The 16,770-nt window shown below is 45.6% G+C and overlaps 1 protein-coding gene across 5 annotated transcripts in view; it reads right to left on the bottom strand.

Moving 5' to 3' along the window:
* Nucleotides 1-15,942, bottom strand: part of Wdfy3 (WD repeat and FYVE domain containing 3) — a 225,667-nt gene extending 209,725 nt beyond the window's left edge. For all 5 annotated transcript variants that reach the window (XM_040747524.1, XM_040747527.1, XM_040747525.1 and 2 more), the window contains exon 1: nucleotides 15,776-15,942. The gene's annotated coding sequence lies outside the window, so the exon portion shown is untranslated. The remainder of the gene's footprint in view (nucleotides 1-15,775) is intronic.
* Nucleotides 15,943-16,770: the final 828 nt, after the last annotated feature.

The following is a 16,770-nucleotide window of genomic DNA, read 5'->3' on the forward strand; positions in this document are numbered from 1 at the left end:
ATACAAAACAGACAGGGTGAAGTAGAACAATAAGATAACATATGTATTTGACCACAATAAATCAATGTCTCTTTCAGCCAATGCTGAAAGTCCAGCATGGTGGTGCATACCTTTAACCCCAGGTTTCTGTGAGTCTGAAGACAGCCTGGTGTACACACAGAATTCCATCCAGGCCAGTCATGAGATTTCTGAGTCCATTAGAGCCTTCACATGGGGTTCCTACCACTTCATCAAAATCCTCTTTTGTTGAGTATGGTCCCGCTGACTTGCTCTAGTTACTGGCTTCCTTTACAGGTTTGATACCCATCTAAAGAACAAACAGCAAATGAGGTCCTCTTCTGTACAAGCAATAAATAACCAAGTAGCCAAAGTTCAGGGAGGAAAGAAAGCAAGTGTATTTGCAGGAGGCCCTGTGAGGCCAGAGTTGCAGGACAAATGAAACAGGCTGAATCAGGAATTCCGACCGGCAGTGAGTCGGGAAGCCAAGGACACTTGGGAGCCAGTACTGCTGCAGACACGAGCTCGCCAGTAAGGAAACAGCATCTAACCAACCTCATATTTTTCAGCATACGAAGTGGACATTTCACACACACGTGCTGGGGGCAGGGGTATTCAGGAGGTAGTAAAGGCATGTCACACATCCTGCAGCACAGCTGCTAGGAAGGAACCTGTGCTTAAGTTCCCTACAGGGTGAGTTCTGAGACAGGATTCAGCCAAAGTAGTTCCCTCTCCATTCACTATAGCTCAGACTGGCTCACACTCTCATCACACAATTATTTGTCATTTAACTTTATATTCCTATAATGTTTTCCAGTGGGGAGCTGAAGTTCTGAGTGAAGGTGTAGTGTCTGACACTGGCACAGCCATGTCCAGGACCCCAGTGCCTTCCTGGGTCAGGTTTGGGGAAATGGCAGAACCGTCCCCTGACCCAAGTGCTGACCAATGTTGACAGTGTGCACAGAAAGCTCTGACCTCAGCTTCCTCTTCCCTGGTGTTCACAGCCTGAGACTGGTCCCCTGCAGAGACATCCCACAGAGGCTAGCTAACCCGCTTCCTTGTGATCACTGCAGAGGAATACACTGAGAACTGGGGTTGTATGGTGTGTGCCCTCTGTCAGGGCAAGCACAGCCCACCCAGTCCCGGCTGTTCCATACCCGTGTCTCTCCTTTCTTTCGTGTCTGTCATTCTTCATTCCACCATTACTACCCTAGAAAGGTTCCCAGCACCAGACCACTGTACTGTGCACTTCCACAGTCTAACCCTGTGTTTAAAGTGGGCCTGCTAAAAGTCCACTTTACCACTTACTTATCAGGATAGGGCTTCACTGCGAAACAGAAGCCAAGGCAGGAACTGAAGTGAGGCCATTCCGTACAGGAACGCTGCTTAATGGCTTGCTCTGCATGGCTTGCTCAACCCAGTTTCTTATATAACTCAGACCACCTGCCCAGGGGTGGCAACAGACTCAGTGGGCTGGGCCTTTCACATCCATCATTAATCAAAGACATGTCCCACAGGCTTGCCCACAGGCCAACGTTGATGGAAGCAGTTCCTCAGTTGAGGATCCTCCGCCCAGGAGATTCCAGTGTGTGAAACTGATTAAAAAAAAAAAAAAAAAAAAAAAACAACCAGCACAAGAAGGAAATTAAAAAGAAGAGGATCATAAACAGGGTCATCAACTTACACACCAGACTATGGAGAAAGATTTCCAAGCTTTTGCAAAATTCAAGATGATTATTAACTCTAAGCCACACTCAGCACTAGGAACACCTAAGTACCAATTAGATGGTGGGGTGCAAACAGTGATTTCCCTGAAAACTGTGCTTCTTAAAGGAGATCTTCCTTCTCAGTCAGGTGACTCGACACACAAAGCAACAATTACACTCTGGCTAAGTGGGGCATCAACAACTAAGAGCAGAGGCTAGAGGACAGAGCTCCTTTCTATCAATTGCCCAGTATCAGTAAACAACCATCAAAATTTTGCAAAAGAAACATTCATTATGGGACTTCCCTCCCGTGTGTCAAGCTTTAGGGTTGATATCCATCAGAGGGAATGGAAGAGAGAATCAGTCAGGAGGAGAAAAACTCAGAATATATGAAAACCCACACAAAGTCAGCATCTTTCTTAAAAAGATGCACAACTTGTCTCCAAGCTAATGAAGGCGGAGCAGTGCCCTGTCTTCATGCAACCGCCATGCAAAGCTTCACCCTACCCTGCCCCAAGCACGCAGGTGCATACCAGTGACTGCCTTGGCCTTGAAGCATTTTCAGTAGCTGCCCTGTCTCCCTCATCTCGTTCTGAGAGGCTATAGACATGTATGCCAACCCATGTATGCTTATGTAACCTAAGACAAGCTGGGTTACACCCAGCTTGTTTACTCTGCTGAGTCAGATGTTAATCTAGTCTTTGTGGAGAAGAAGGTGGGGAACGCAGTGAATATTACAGTATAATTCCCATGAGCATTTGTTGCACAACTAATACAATCTTCACACACAAAGATCTCTGGTCTTCTTAGGTTTGGAGGCTGTGCTCCAGGCTGGAATAAGTACCCGCTAGCATATACTCCAAGTGACCCTGAGTGACCTCATCTACTCTGAGTGACCTGAGGCTGAATACCCCATTACACAGAAAGAATGACTGCCACACATCCACTGTCCTTTCTTTTTCCCCTGGGACATTATCGATTTCCATGTTGGCCAAAGGCACAATGAATGAGAGTCATCTAATTCATTGTGTAGGCTGACAAGTTAAATGGAATACTCAAAACATAACCTGAGATTATGTATCTGTAGGTTCTATATCCATGAATTCAACCAACCTTGGATGGAAAGCATGGAAGTGTAGGGACAGGACTGCTCGGTGTATGCTTTAACAGTACAGTGATTCCCTGGACATATGAGACCTTGGATTCAATATCTGGCACCACAGAATACACAATGTGCCTACGTTGAACATATAAAAACTTTGTTTTTGTCGGGTGGTGGTGGTGCATGCCTGTAATTCCAGCACTTGGGAGGCAGAGGCCAGCCAACTCTGTGAGTTCAAGGCCAGGCTGGTCTACAGAGCTACTTGCAGGACAGCCAGGGATACACAAAGAAGCCCTGTCTGGAAAAACCAAAACCAAAACAAAACAAAAAACAAAAACTTTGTTTTCTTGTAATACTCTCCTAAACACCACAGTACAAGAAGCATTTACTTGGTGTTTCTATGGTATTGGGTATTTTATTTTAGGTATCTTATGTAATCTATGGCTGTGTGTAAGTTAGATGCAAATACTGTATGATTTTATAAAGAATTAAAGCACCCTTATCCACTAGGTCCTGGAGCTAATCCTCAGCAGATTTTAAGGAATGCAGAGACTAAGGAACAGTGTGGATGGACAGAAGCCCCTTAAGAAACTAACACCAGCCAGGTGGTGGCGGCACACACCTTTATTCCCAGCACTGGGGAGGCAGAGGCAGGCAGATCTCTGTGAGTTCAAGGCCAGCCTGGTCTACAGAACCAGTTCCAGGCCAGTTCCAAATCTACACAGAAAAACCCTGTCTCGAAAAACCAAAAGAAAGAAGCTAACACCAGACACCAGGGTCTGTGCTGGAGAGACGGCTCAGTTAAGGGCATTTCCTGCTCTTACAGAGTATCCTGGGTCAGTTCCCAGCACCAACACTGGGCAGCTCACCAGTGCCTGTAACTCCAGCTCCAGGGAACCAGATGTTTCTTCTGGCTTTTCACAGCCATGCATGTGCATGGCATACATTCACAAAAATGCATACATATTTGCATAAATAAAATAATAAATAATATTTAAAAGAAATCAAAATCAGAATTATTTATGAACCAACAATCCTTCTGAAATATAAAGAACTGAGATGACTTCACAACATTACCAGACATGAATGACATCACAAAGGTGCCCGTATGTTCACTGCAATGTTACCACAGATAAGAAACAATCGGATGTCTATTGATGCCTGAGTAGGTTAAAAAAGACTGATGACACCCATATACCCAAGCTATCTATCTATCTATCTATCTATCTATCTATCTATCTATCTATCTATCTATCTATCTACACATACATTATTCAGTCCTAGAAGAGATCTTGCCATTTGTTATAACACAGATAAAGTTGGGGGGGGGCATTATTCTAGGTAAACTAACCAGACACAGAAAGGATAGTGCAGGATTTCATTTGCATGTGGAATCTCAAAAATAAAATAAAGATGAATCCCACTGAGGTGGAGACTAGATGGTAACTACAAGAAAAGCGGGAAGATGTAAGTCAAAGGACTCAAGAATAGATTATGGCCAGGCGTTGGTGGCGCACGCCTTTAATCCCAGCACTCGGGAGGCAGAGGCAGGCGGATCTCTGTGAGTTCGAGGCCAGCCTGGTCTACAAAGTGAGTTCCAGGACAGCCTCCAAAGCCACAGAGAAACCCTGTCTCGAAAAACCAAAAAAAAAAAAAAAAAAAAAAAAAAGAATAGATCATGATGAGAAGTCTAGGGTTCTAATGTACACAAGGAATAAAATTATACTGCATATGCAATATACTGCATATGCAAGTCTTGCTAAATGAATAGATTTCAGTTGCTCTTCATGGTCATAAAAATAAAAACAAAGGATCTGGGGACATGACTGCAGCAGTAAAGTACCTGCCCTCCAAGCATGATATCCTGGTCAATCGTCTGGAGAGATGGCTCAGTGGTCAAGACCACTGACTGCTCTTCCAGAGGTTCTGAGTTCAATTCCCAGCAACCACATAGCAGCTCACAACCATCTGTAATGTGATCTGGTGTCCTCTTCTGGGGTGCAAGCATACATGCTGGACCCATGTTAAATAAAATGCCTGTACTCTCAGTGCTCGGGAGGTAGAGATGAGAGTCTGGGGGCTTGCTGGTCAGCAGTCTGACTGAATGGGAGAGCTCCAGGTTCAGCAAGAGATCCTGCCTCAAAACATAAGGTGGAGAGCAACTGAAGAAGACAGGCAGTGTTGACCTCAGGCCTGGACATGAAGTTCCATCTATGCGCACATGGATCTGACCACACATACACATATACACACACACCCACAAACAGTACCACAGATACACAAAACTTTTAAACTAAAAGCAAACATAAAATGGCTAACTATGTGAGATGGTAACACCAATTCATTCAGTGACTATGTGTGTTTCTTGTAACATCATGTAGATCCCGTACATATAATTAAGTTATTTTTAAAAAGGAATCCATGTTAGGGGCATAATATTTAGTATGATTTTATGATGACCTAGTTATTCAAATGTTTCAAAAGCAAAAGCAAGGTTTTTGTGGTAAAAACCTTTGTTTTTCTTTTCCCCAAGCATATTACTTCATCTCTGTCTCTTAAGTTTTAGGGTGCCTGCTCTAAGCCTCTCCTGAATCAGACAACGAAACCAACCAACCTCTGACTTCCTGGTGTAAGTAAACTTTGCAGTTTTTACCAAGGAAAGTCTCTCACTCCTCTGTCATTCAGGAGACCCCACGCTAGGCCCCGCCCCCAACCACATCGATGGCAGTGATCTCAGCTCAGGAGTGCTCACAGAACTTCTGCACACGTCTGGCAATGACTTGCCCCTTTATCTCCACCATGCTGTTAAAGTATGGGCAGCATAACCACACCTTGACACCACTATCGATGGCCATTTACGAAAGAATGTACTATTAAGGACTGCAGTGTCACTTGAGTTCCAGGCAGCAAGGATAACCCCCTTTTCTTTTAATTTAGTCACTACATGTTACACAAATAAATCGAGCTACAGAAAATTATTAGGCAACCTATGCACAACAATTATTCTGAAAATAAATGAAAAGAGTTTGTTTTTATTTTACATTTGTTTTCTTAAAGATGGCATTTACCATCTCAGCCCGGCATAGTAGTAAAGCCTGAATATACCAGCAGTCGTAAGGCTGAGGCAGGAGGATTTTTGGATCAAGGACAGTTTGTGCTACAGAGGGAGGCCATGTCTCGTGGAACAAATATGACATCCAGCATCTAAATCACCTAATCCTGTGCTCAATAAACAATTATCATAGAGAAAGAATTTAGAATTAAAAGAGTCAGAGATACTGAGACTTTAGTCAAAGAAATCTGATTATAAATTTGCCTAGAGATGTCTAAGAGGAACAGAAAAAAAGAAACATGTAAGACAGGCCCCCAAAGCAAAGCTGCAGAAGTCCTACGTGAACAGTAAACCATTTTTTTTTAATGTCATTATTTTCAGACAGGGTCTCATGAAGCCCAGGCTGGCCTTGAACCAGCTAATATAGCAGAAGATAACCTTGCACTGTGAGCCTCCATCTCGACCTCCCCAGGCTGGGATTGGAAGTGAGTAACACCACGCCCTGTGTGCAGGAGACTGTGACCCTGGGCCTTGTGCATGCTATACAAGGATTCTACCAAGTGAGCTAAATCCCAAGCCTTCGACATTAATTTTCATAAAACACATACCTTTATGATATTATTATGTACATTTTACTCAACTGTATAATGAAAACCAACTTTGTGCCTATGTTGTGTTTAAAAGCCAAGATTGTGCTGGCCTGCACTACATGTGACAGTGTTCTTTATCAATTCGTCTAAATGCACTATGAACCTCCTTCCTTCCCCCACAAAGTTCCTCTGTACTGGGCAAGTGCATAACTGTCCCTGACTGATGACTGTTTCCTCTTTTAGTCTCTTCTAAATGGTAGAAATGGAAGTGCCCAGTAAGCCCATTTAGTGATATTTAAAGAGGAAGTCTTAACAAAGAAGAATTATGAAAAATGTCACATAAGTTTTACAGGACTTTAGTGTCCACGGATGCGACAGGTTTACCAAGCTGAAAATAACCAGCTACTTGCCCAGGTCACGGTCCATTCTCCTTGTAAAATTGGAGGAAAGAAACCGCTTCGCTGGGCATCTGTGGAATGGGAACACAGGACAAAATATCAACATCTCTGCACTAGTCAGCCTTTCCCAAGTGAAAACATCAGACACTTTTAGTAAAAAGATACAAGCTGCTTACTACAGCTGCACAAGTTGTTAGCACCTGAATATTAGCTGGGTGCAGGGAACAAGACACTGCTCTCTCTCTCTCTCTCTCTCTCTCTCTCTCTCTCTCTCTCTCTCTCTCTCTCTCTCTCTCTCTCTCCCCCCACTTGCAAATACTTCAAAACAATAAAGTAATAAACACAGTTTTAATAAACGTTCAGTGAAATTGAAACAGGTAAAGTATTTGTCCAAAATTGTGCTTAAACTATACTAAGTAAATTTCAAAGTTCGAGAAAATACGGTTGTAGGAATCCTCATAACACCTCCCTATTGACAGCTCATGAAAGGCAATTTACACACACAGACTAGTTAGAGCAAGCGACACAAAAAAGGTTGGGCCTAACTTTCTAATGGACCAAATAAATAAAGGCCAAGTATTGGCTTCTTCTTTCCCGTTTAAATGCTAGGCCTCCTCGAGGTCTGGACTGAAGAACCGAGGGGAAAAGCCAGGAGGCATCATGCAGGAAAGGGCAGACAGCAGGGCTGGCACCAAACATGCACAGACCAATACCTGCTGACCGCACACCTACGGATGTGGCAGAAACTCCCTTGTCAAGTGATCCCCGCTCACGCCTAAGTACCAACGGTTAGGGAACTGAGGGAAGTGGACTAAGGGATGACGTGTGAGAGCTCAGTTGTCAGTGGAGGACCTGGAATGGGAAGGACTGGCAAAGAGGCTAGTCAGGTTAGGTGACCTGGACATGGAACACAGCTCTACAGACAGACAGACAGACAGACAGACAGACAGACAGACAGACAGAGCGAGAAGCCTCACTCCTGGACTTTAGCACCAACAGGTCACGGCAGTAACAGAAGAATGCTTGAAAAGGGTCAGACAGCTGCAGTGCCAATGGAAAATGCTCAGTCATTTCGTAGGTTTTCTTACCCAGATGACAAGAACCACTCTTTAAATCTACCGTGGCTTCCTCATGAATCTAGTTAATTTAAAGTTGCAATCTCACCAGATGCTAACTGTAGTCCTGTCTATCCCAGCTCTCCCCAGGCGAGAAACCAGTTTGAGTCCTGAGCTTGCTGGAGCACGGTGGCTTCTGATCAACACAATGAGCTTTTGTGGAACATCACAGAACAATGGTATAGAAATGACTGGAGGCCTTAACACTGTGCAAAACACACAGCATCCGCCAACACGCTAGTGCACAAATGGGAGTGAAGCTGAAAAGAAATTCTAGGGTGCTAAAGCTTAAACTGAAAAGAAAATCACATCTTTTATTGAAAGACCTCAAGTGCACATAGGACCACTCTGATAGGGAAATAAAGTCAAGACCCCATCCAGGCAGAAGCACCAAACTCAACACAACGGTACAGGAGCCGTTAGCAAAATCTAGAGCTTAGATGGTCAAAATATAACACATTACAGAAGATCAATAATCCAATATTTATGAGCTATTGCATTCAACCTACGGGACACAATGCCTTTTGGTTAAGCAATAATGGGAGGAAAGACTTGTATTACTAACAGACATTAAGTGTTTGCCTGCAGACTTACAGCGTCTGCAGATCACTACTTAGGTCTCCTGCCCAGTAGCCTTCCCCAGAACTTTCAAACACAAGCAGGAACTTCAGGGTTTGGGAAGTTTAAGGAGTAAGGATCAGGCGGCTTAGAACTACAGGTAACAAACAGCAGAACATCCAGGAGAACTCTAAAATGCTCCAGGAATCTGAGACATCTAGACTCACAAAAACAAAAAAAAAACCCCACCAAAGTCCTAAACCAACAGGATTGAGTAAATAAACTACAGGGCAATTCTTTGTTCAGCCAAATGAAACAGTAAGAAACACCACTGGGTGCACAATGATGTTGCTAGTATTTAAATTTTTGCAAGACTAGCGTGCATAATTTCTATGCTAGACCCATCAATATTTGCAAATAAAGATGAATGAGGCTATAAAAAATTAACTTCAAAGAACCCCACTAAAGAAAGGCAAAGATGAATGAGCCAAGCCCTCTGTAATGAACCCCCCACGCCATCTCCCCAATCAACCCCCATATTTAGCTTGCAGTTAGCTCTCCGTCTCTTTGCCACTGTGTTCTTTTACTAAGGGTCACCTTCCTTAATGTGTGGCGTTTCTTGAGAGTGGCATCAGAGTTGGGATAAGGCAGTGGTGAAATGCAATACAGGATTTCTGGAATGTCTGTTTGAGAGGAGCAGAGGAAAACAGCCAAGAAGGTTGACACATGGATATGCATTTGATCGCTCACCAAGTATTTGCTGAACACCTATGCACACAGCTCACCACCCAGAGCATCAAATCCCCAGTGTGTGGCACCCGCACCATAGGATCTGACTCACTGCAATGTCACTGGGTGTCTACTACCTTGTTATCAACGACGAATCCCATTTTCAGCAATTCCACAATTTGACAAACATTCAACCACTGAAACATGAGCTCAGAAACAGAAAAGAGAAACCTAGCCCTCCTCTTCAGCACCACAAAGCCCCTGGCCTACAATATGGGTGCTAAGGGGATTGGAGGGACCAGTGGGAGTGGACTGACCTTTGAACCTTCAGGTGGAAGCCAGGAATGCATCTCTGTCCATGTGGAGAATGCAACATGGGCCAAAACTTTCTGAGCTTAGAAGGCAAAGTCCCCACACAAGGACAGGGACTGCTGCTCCCCCGTCTCTGCGGCCAGCCCTTTCCTTCTCTCTGCACACATCCTCCTGTGTCAGGGCTCAGCACAGGTCTCCTCTTAGGTGTACAGAGTTTCCTCTCCCTGACTGCTCCAGGCTCTTCTCTTCCAGAGAGACTTTCTCACTCAGCCCCCTATAACTAGCAATCCCACCCGCATGGCACCCTAGTCCTGCCTTTACCCTCTGAACCCGACCTGGGCCTCCATGACACTTGCAGCACTCCGTGGGTATGGGGACTGACAGCTATACTGTTAACAGTCACCATCCATGTGACTGACTACAGCATGCACCTGTCAACAGTACCTCCATACCTCTATCTGAGTTGAGTTAGAGCATTCTAGCACCTTGCGGGGCACACGGCAGACAGCAGACACTCAGTCCTTCTTGGTTTACTGAACAAATAAATGGGTGACAGGGACAGGACTGGAGAAGCAGGGGCTGGGCTACAGGGACCTTTGTCTTCACCAGCAACAACTGCTTTCACAGCAGTTTGATGGCAACTCTGGAGATTCAAGGGTTCTATGCAGAAAAATAAATAATGGAAAGTTTGCAATTCCATGTCTTTCAAAATTTACATTGACAGAATTTGCATGTGGAAGGGGAGTAAGGGTCATCTATGGGGAAGGGACAGAAGGAAGTAAGTCATTACAAGATCTTTGTAACACTTCAACAAACAGACGGGGCTGAAAATCATCTTTGGCGGACCAGGAAGAAAGAGGCTGGTAAGGCAACTTTTTAGACGACCAAGGCGATTGGATCTGAGACTTCTGTGAGTAAGGACCTGACGGATGCAAAGAAATGGGTGAGGGTTCAGGGTCTCAACCTGGTCACAGCACAAGAGTTGAAGCATTTAAAACTAGAAGGGCAGGCACGGCAGGTACACCTCAGGGAACTGGCATCAGGCAAGTTTCAGACACGCTGAGGAGGGGAGCCCTGAACACCCCCCTCACTGGCCAAGCAGGGGCCAGCAGCTGGATATCAATACACAGATCTAGAACTCAACAGTATGGTGTGGGCTGGTTTTGCCTTGTTTTATCTAAATGGCAGGTAGAAATGGAACATTCAGGAGAAACAGTGCTGCCTGGCTGTAATCCCACCTATCAGGAGGACAACATAGAAGGAGTCACATGAGTCCAGGAATTCTAGGGAGATCGTGCTCAAAAGGAGAAAAAAAAAATCACACACATACTATTTCAAAATCAGAAGTGAATACCTGAGCATCAGATATGTTGACCCACAAGAAGAACTAAATACCAGCTGGGTGGTGGTGGCACACGCCTTTAATCCCTTCCTTGGGAGGCAGAGGTAGGTGGATCTCTGAGTTGGAGATCAGCCTGGTCTACAGAGTGAGTTCCAGGACAGCTAGGGCTACACAGAGAAACCCTGTCTCAAAAAACAACAACAAAAAAAAAAGAATAAAAACCTAAATATCATCTTGTATGAGCACAAAACCATAGCTTTACATGATGATAAATAGTACATAACAGAAAACATGATAAATGATAAAAAGATAACAACAAATACCAAATATACTTAAACAAGAATAAATATTAAAAAATAATGCCCCAAGTATTCCTATACTATATATTTTTTGCAAAATCTGAGGATACGATCAAAGCCTATACAATTAAATGTATCTAGTCAATGAATGCCCCCTATGACAGCAAACTATCAAAATAACAATTCAATAACAGAGTACATACACATTTGCTGTTTGGCGTTTTCTCAAGTACTTCTTTCTCTCCCTCCCTCCTTTCCTTCCTCCTTCCCTCCCTCCCTTCTCAAGTACTTCTATTGGCCATCCTAAGAGTGGGTGAGATTGGGCAATGAGTACAGGACTAGTTACTTTAAAATAGCATTGCTACTCAGCCTTCCTCCACTGTGGGTGTCTGCTAACACTCCAAAGCCCCCCACTTGCACCCTGGGTGTCTCCAGGTAGACACTGGCTCTTGTAGGAAGTTCTGACTAGTCTAACATGTGAGCTCTTCACCCCATACGCACCAGGACATCATTTAGGCAAGGTCCTGTCCAATGGTCTCTTCCACTCAACTGTACGCTCTGCCATGACAAGTGTTTTGCAAGCGACATTCACAAGATGTGTGTTATGAGTGTAACAAAGGTATGAATCAATGACCCAACAGATGAGGTTACACAAACATGCCTTATACATTGCAGGTACTCAAACCAGGAGTAGGATCATTCTCCTGGTAATCTAATAAAACTACTTGCATATACAGGTCTAACTCTTGTATCTTATAATCCATTCCCAATTGATGATATAGTATGCTAGAAATTAAAAAAAATACCATTAAAAATTGAATGTTCAGGGGGCTGGAGAGAATGCTCAGCAGTTAAGGATACAAACTGCTTTTCAGCGGACCTGGGTTCAATTTCCAACACCCACATTATGAGTCTTCCAACTGCCTACAACACCAACTCAAGGGGGTCCCATGCCTCTGACCTCTGGAGTCACCTGACACGTGTACACACACATATACATAATGAAATAAGTATTTTAAAATTTAAGTGTCTATAATGAATACATATAATTCAACCCAACCCTTTGCCTCCACTAGAACTACAGCACGGCCCTCAGACTTGCCACCTTGCTGAGGCTAGCGTTAAACTCCTGGCCCTCCTGCCTCCACCTCCCAAGTGCGGGGATCACACCTAGCTTTAGCTTTAAAACTAAAGTGCAAAGCTCAACTAACACCCAAGAAGTACAGCAACTCTGAATTTTTTCAAGCCTGAGTAAAAGCTGAAAATATAGTTTTGTAGTGATCTCTTTACTAAAAGTTAATTTGACAACATGAAAGATAATTATATACTAAGTCACCCAAGAAACATCCTTGACAATTATGTTATGGTCATCAAAGTGAGATCATGGCTGACAACTAAGACAAAAATCTATTGTATGAAATATCTATCCTAAACTTGTTGTCTCAACTACTATGGAAAATAAGAACTAAGAAATCAAAAATGTTTAAAAAAACATGTAAGCACATAATATACATTCAATAAATGGCTTAAGTATTATTAACCAATAACAAATGCTGACAAGGGTATATACTACTATATCACTAGTAGGTGTGCAAAAGATTTGGCCATTTTAGAAAACAATTTGGCAGTTTGATAAAAGTGTATTGATACTTACAATAGGACCTAAGAGTCCCACCTCTGCAATATTAAGTCACGAAAACTAGACCTGCATGTCGGAGTTCAAAATATCCTTATTCATTATTAACCAAAATGGACAAACTCAGGTGTCTATCAATCATGAAGGGACAAGATACAGACCATGCTAAAGTCATGGCCCTCAGGGGAAAAAGGAAATTCAGGGTATGCTGGAGCTGGTTGGTACCAGCTAAACACAGGCCTTGGGTGAGTTTTCCATGTTGGTTTATGAGGCTTACTATAGGCAGTGGTGACTATTACACTACAGTAATTACGAGATGGTACAAGTCTGGGGTTGGTTTGTTTTTTCTTTTGTTTTGTTTGGGAGAGCAGGTTGTCAGCTACTAGTCATGACTGTAGCACTGCTGTATGACACAGGCATGATGCCGAATGCATGAAGACACAAAAGGCAACCTTCTCTACAATGCATCTGGATGGTGTTCCACAGAAGACACTAATGGTTGCCAAAGGTTGAGGACTAACAGCAAGGAGACGTGAAAGATCTTTCTGGGGTGGTATGAAGGTTCTGCTTGTCTGTAATTCCAGCTGTACATATAAGAAAACTTCACTGCATGGAGATGATCTCTAAGTAAACCCAACTTGAAAACACCAGAGATGTCATTAATGTGTGAATTATATTATGGACGAGAAACGTATCAGATGCACAGAAGGAAGCTGGGACTCAGTGCAAACACCAGATTAGCAGATCTATGCATGACATAACTGGAAATGAACATGAATATGTAGGGGGAAGGGTGAATTGGTAACCACAGACAACACTAAACCCAGAGGGTGAGTGATCCTGGGAAGGATGCAACAGGGATGGCTTTTGGGTGTGATTACAGAGCAGTACGCATACCTGTTCACCCAAGCAAGTCGCTACCACTGAGCCCTTGTTATTGCAAGCCCATGGCTCAAAAATACCATGTTACAATGATTTTCAGATACATCTTCACTTCTAACTGATGTCATAAAACCTCAATTACTCATCTTAACATCTATCAACTGTCATCACTGGCTCTAAATTTAGACCATCTGGGTCCTAAACTTCAAAACTGCCCAATTCCCCATCTGTACAATGGGATCAACATTTTTGTAGCATCTGAAAGATGATACATGAAAAACTACTGTGCCAGACTGCTATGCTCTCAGCCACAGACATTACATACAATCAGTTGGAAAGTACATATGTTAAGTTTTATTTTTTTTGAGGTGGTGTCACATGTGGTGCTCAGCCCGGCTTGAAACTACTAAGCTTAACTATTTCTCTTGCCTCAGCCTCCCAAGTACTAGGACAACAGGTGTGAGCCACCACACCCAGGCAGGATATTTATTCCTTAACTATTATGTCCAGTTGTTCACAATTTTTGCGGTCCCATATAAAATGGGGGGGTGCACTAACAAATGCTACATTCTGAGGATAATTTCTGGAAATTCCAAGACCCTGCTGAACGAAGCACATTAGTAATATTAAGAATGCCGGATGTCCACAGCTGAGGCCTGCCAAGCTCAGAATCCTGACACTGGGATATTACACCATCATTTAACTCTCTCTCAGATTTGTCAAGTTGCTTCAGAACCTCGTGCTTCCTAACTCACATCACAGTTGTGCAGAAATTCTGTGAGAAGCATATTTTTACTTCAATGGATTTCAACTAAGGAAAAGAAACTATTTAAAAAACCAGCATTTCTAGTTGCTGGAGGCAGAACTGTTCGAAGTATTATTACACACAATACTGATTTCAAATACCACGAGTTCTCAAACCTAATGCAAAAAAAATAAATAGAAGCCTATCAAGCTAATTATTACACTACAGGGTTCCGTGATCTAAGTTTTATTTTTCTTTTTAAAGAAGGGATTTATTTTTATTAGACCTATACACTCATACCACATTCAGTTTTTCTGTATATCAACATTCCTTGGCTGTTTTGTTATTTTTACTTGCTAAACACCTTGATAGTGAAAAGTAATTGATCTAAATCTACCTGCTAGATATCAGCCTGGAAATAATGCTGTCTCGATGAAACAAGGTTTTGTCCTTTTTTTTTTTTTTTGGTTGGTTTCAGACAACATAATAAGCACTTGGTATTGACCGACCATGCCTATTAGTGAACAAAAATAGTTTTTCATATGCATAAGCACCATTTTCCCACAGAAAACACTTAGCCACCGTTGAGGCATTAAAAACCATGCGTATGGTAAACACGCTAGATCTGATTTTATCCTATTATGTCTATGAAGGAAGACCTCACATTCTGTCTCTCGGACTCAAATCGTCAAAAAAAAAAAAAATCAATGAAACGCAGAATCTCGGATGCAACCGGTCGGAAAGGTCACCGCTGCCTTTTAAACCCCGCCATAACCGTGAATGTTGATGATGCCACCACATCCCCGGTGCAGGACAGAAGCATCCCAGGTCCTTTCCACCGGGAAGGGTTTCCAGCTCAGGGCACAGAGGGATGAGCCAGGAGAGGCCCCGCGGCCCTGGAGACGGCGCCCGAGGGATGGAGGCCGCGCTCCGCTGCGCCCTGGCGGAGGAGGGGGGTTGGGGAGACCCGGGAATGGTAACCCGGAGGGTCCGCCCGAGAGGACCCGCCTGCCCCCCCCATCCCGGGACGCGCCAGGTTACGCCCCCGCCTGCCCCGAGCGGCGGCCGCCTCCCCCTCCCGGTCTCCGAGGCCCCTGCCCGCACGCCCCTCCGCCGGCCGCCTGGGGACCCGACGCCGACGGCGCCCTCTCCAGGCCCGGCGGAGGACGCGGGTGGGGGAGCGGCTGGGCCGCGGCCTGTCCCCGGCGGCGGTGGTGGCGGTGGCGGTGGCGGCGGTGAGCGCGGGGCCGCGCGGACAGCGCCTCCGCCCCGCAGGAACAAAGCGCCCCGCGAGCGGGCGAGCAGCACTCACCGCGGACCGGCGAGCCTGGGTGCGGGGCCCGGGAGCCCCCCGGGCCGGGTCGGGCCGGGCCGGCCGGGGCCGAGCACCCGCTGCAGTCCACGAGCTGCGGGGCCGGGGCCGCCGGGCGACAGCCGCGCTAGGCGGCCGGGGCAGCGACGCCGCCGCCGCCGCTCCCTTCTCCGGCCCGGGTCCCTGCTCCTCCGCGTCGTCTCCCTCGCCGGGTCCCCGCCGCCGCCTCAGCCTCGGCGCTGCACGGGCTGCTCCTCTCCATCAAGGCCGGGCCGGGCCGCGGGGGACATCCCGGAAAGTGAGGGCTGGTGGCCGTCTCCCGCAGCTGCTGGTGGCCATCTTTAATCCTCCTCCTCCCGCTCGCTCTCCCCACCTCCCGCGCCTGCTGACGGGCTGCTCGGGATCCTCCTCCCGCTCCTCCCGCTCCTCCCACCAGGCCGGCCGCAGAAATTGCAGCCGCCCGGGCCGGCCCCTCCTGCCTTTCCTTCCTCTTTCCTACTTCCTTCCTTCCCTCCCCGCGGCTCCCGCTTTCCCGCACCCTCCGCCCGAGCGCACCGGCTCCGCGCCCCTCGCCCTGGCTTCTGGCTCCCGGGTCCCCTGGCGCTGTGCTCGCCCACCCTTTGCGCGGGTGTCTCGGGAGACCCTGCTGAGAAAGGACCGCTGCGCGCCCCTGACCCTCCACCCATTGCTGGATGCTGTCACCGGCGATGACAACACGCAAGCCTGCGTTCATTTTTACTCCAGCTGGAGTACAAAAGAACTGTCCACGCTAGCTCTTCCACTAGGCAGCCTCGAACCCCCCACCTTCTCCGGGGGGCTCAGGACCAGGAGTTATGCCCCCAGCCTCCAGGGTTGCCCTGGGTCAGTGACCTTGAGACCATCACCTGAGATTTTAAGTTTGCCTTTTCCTTCTGGAGACATGCATTATTTATTTATACCTCCATAGATGTGACCAACACAGTGTTTATGTATTTTGGGTAAACCTAAAGCAGCCA

This window comes from Mesocricetus auratus, unplaced genomic scaffold (genome assembly GCF_017639785.1).
Source record: "Mesocricetus auratus isolate SY011 unplaced genomic scaffold, BCM_Maur_2.0 Super-Scaffold_100006, whole genome shotgun sequence".
Taxonomy (NCBI): Eukaryota; Metazoa; Chordata; class Mammalia; order Rodentia; family Cricetidae; genus Mesocricetus; species Mesocricetus auratus.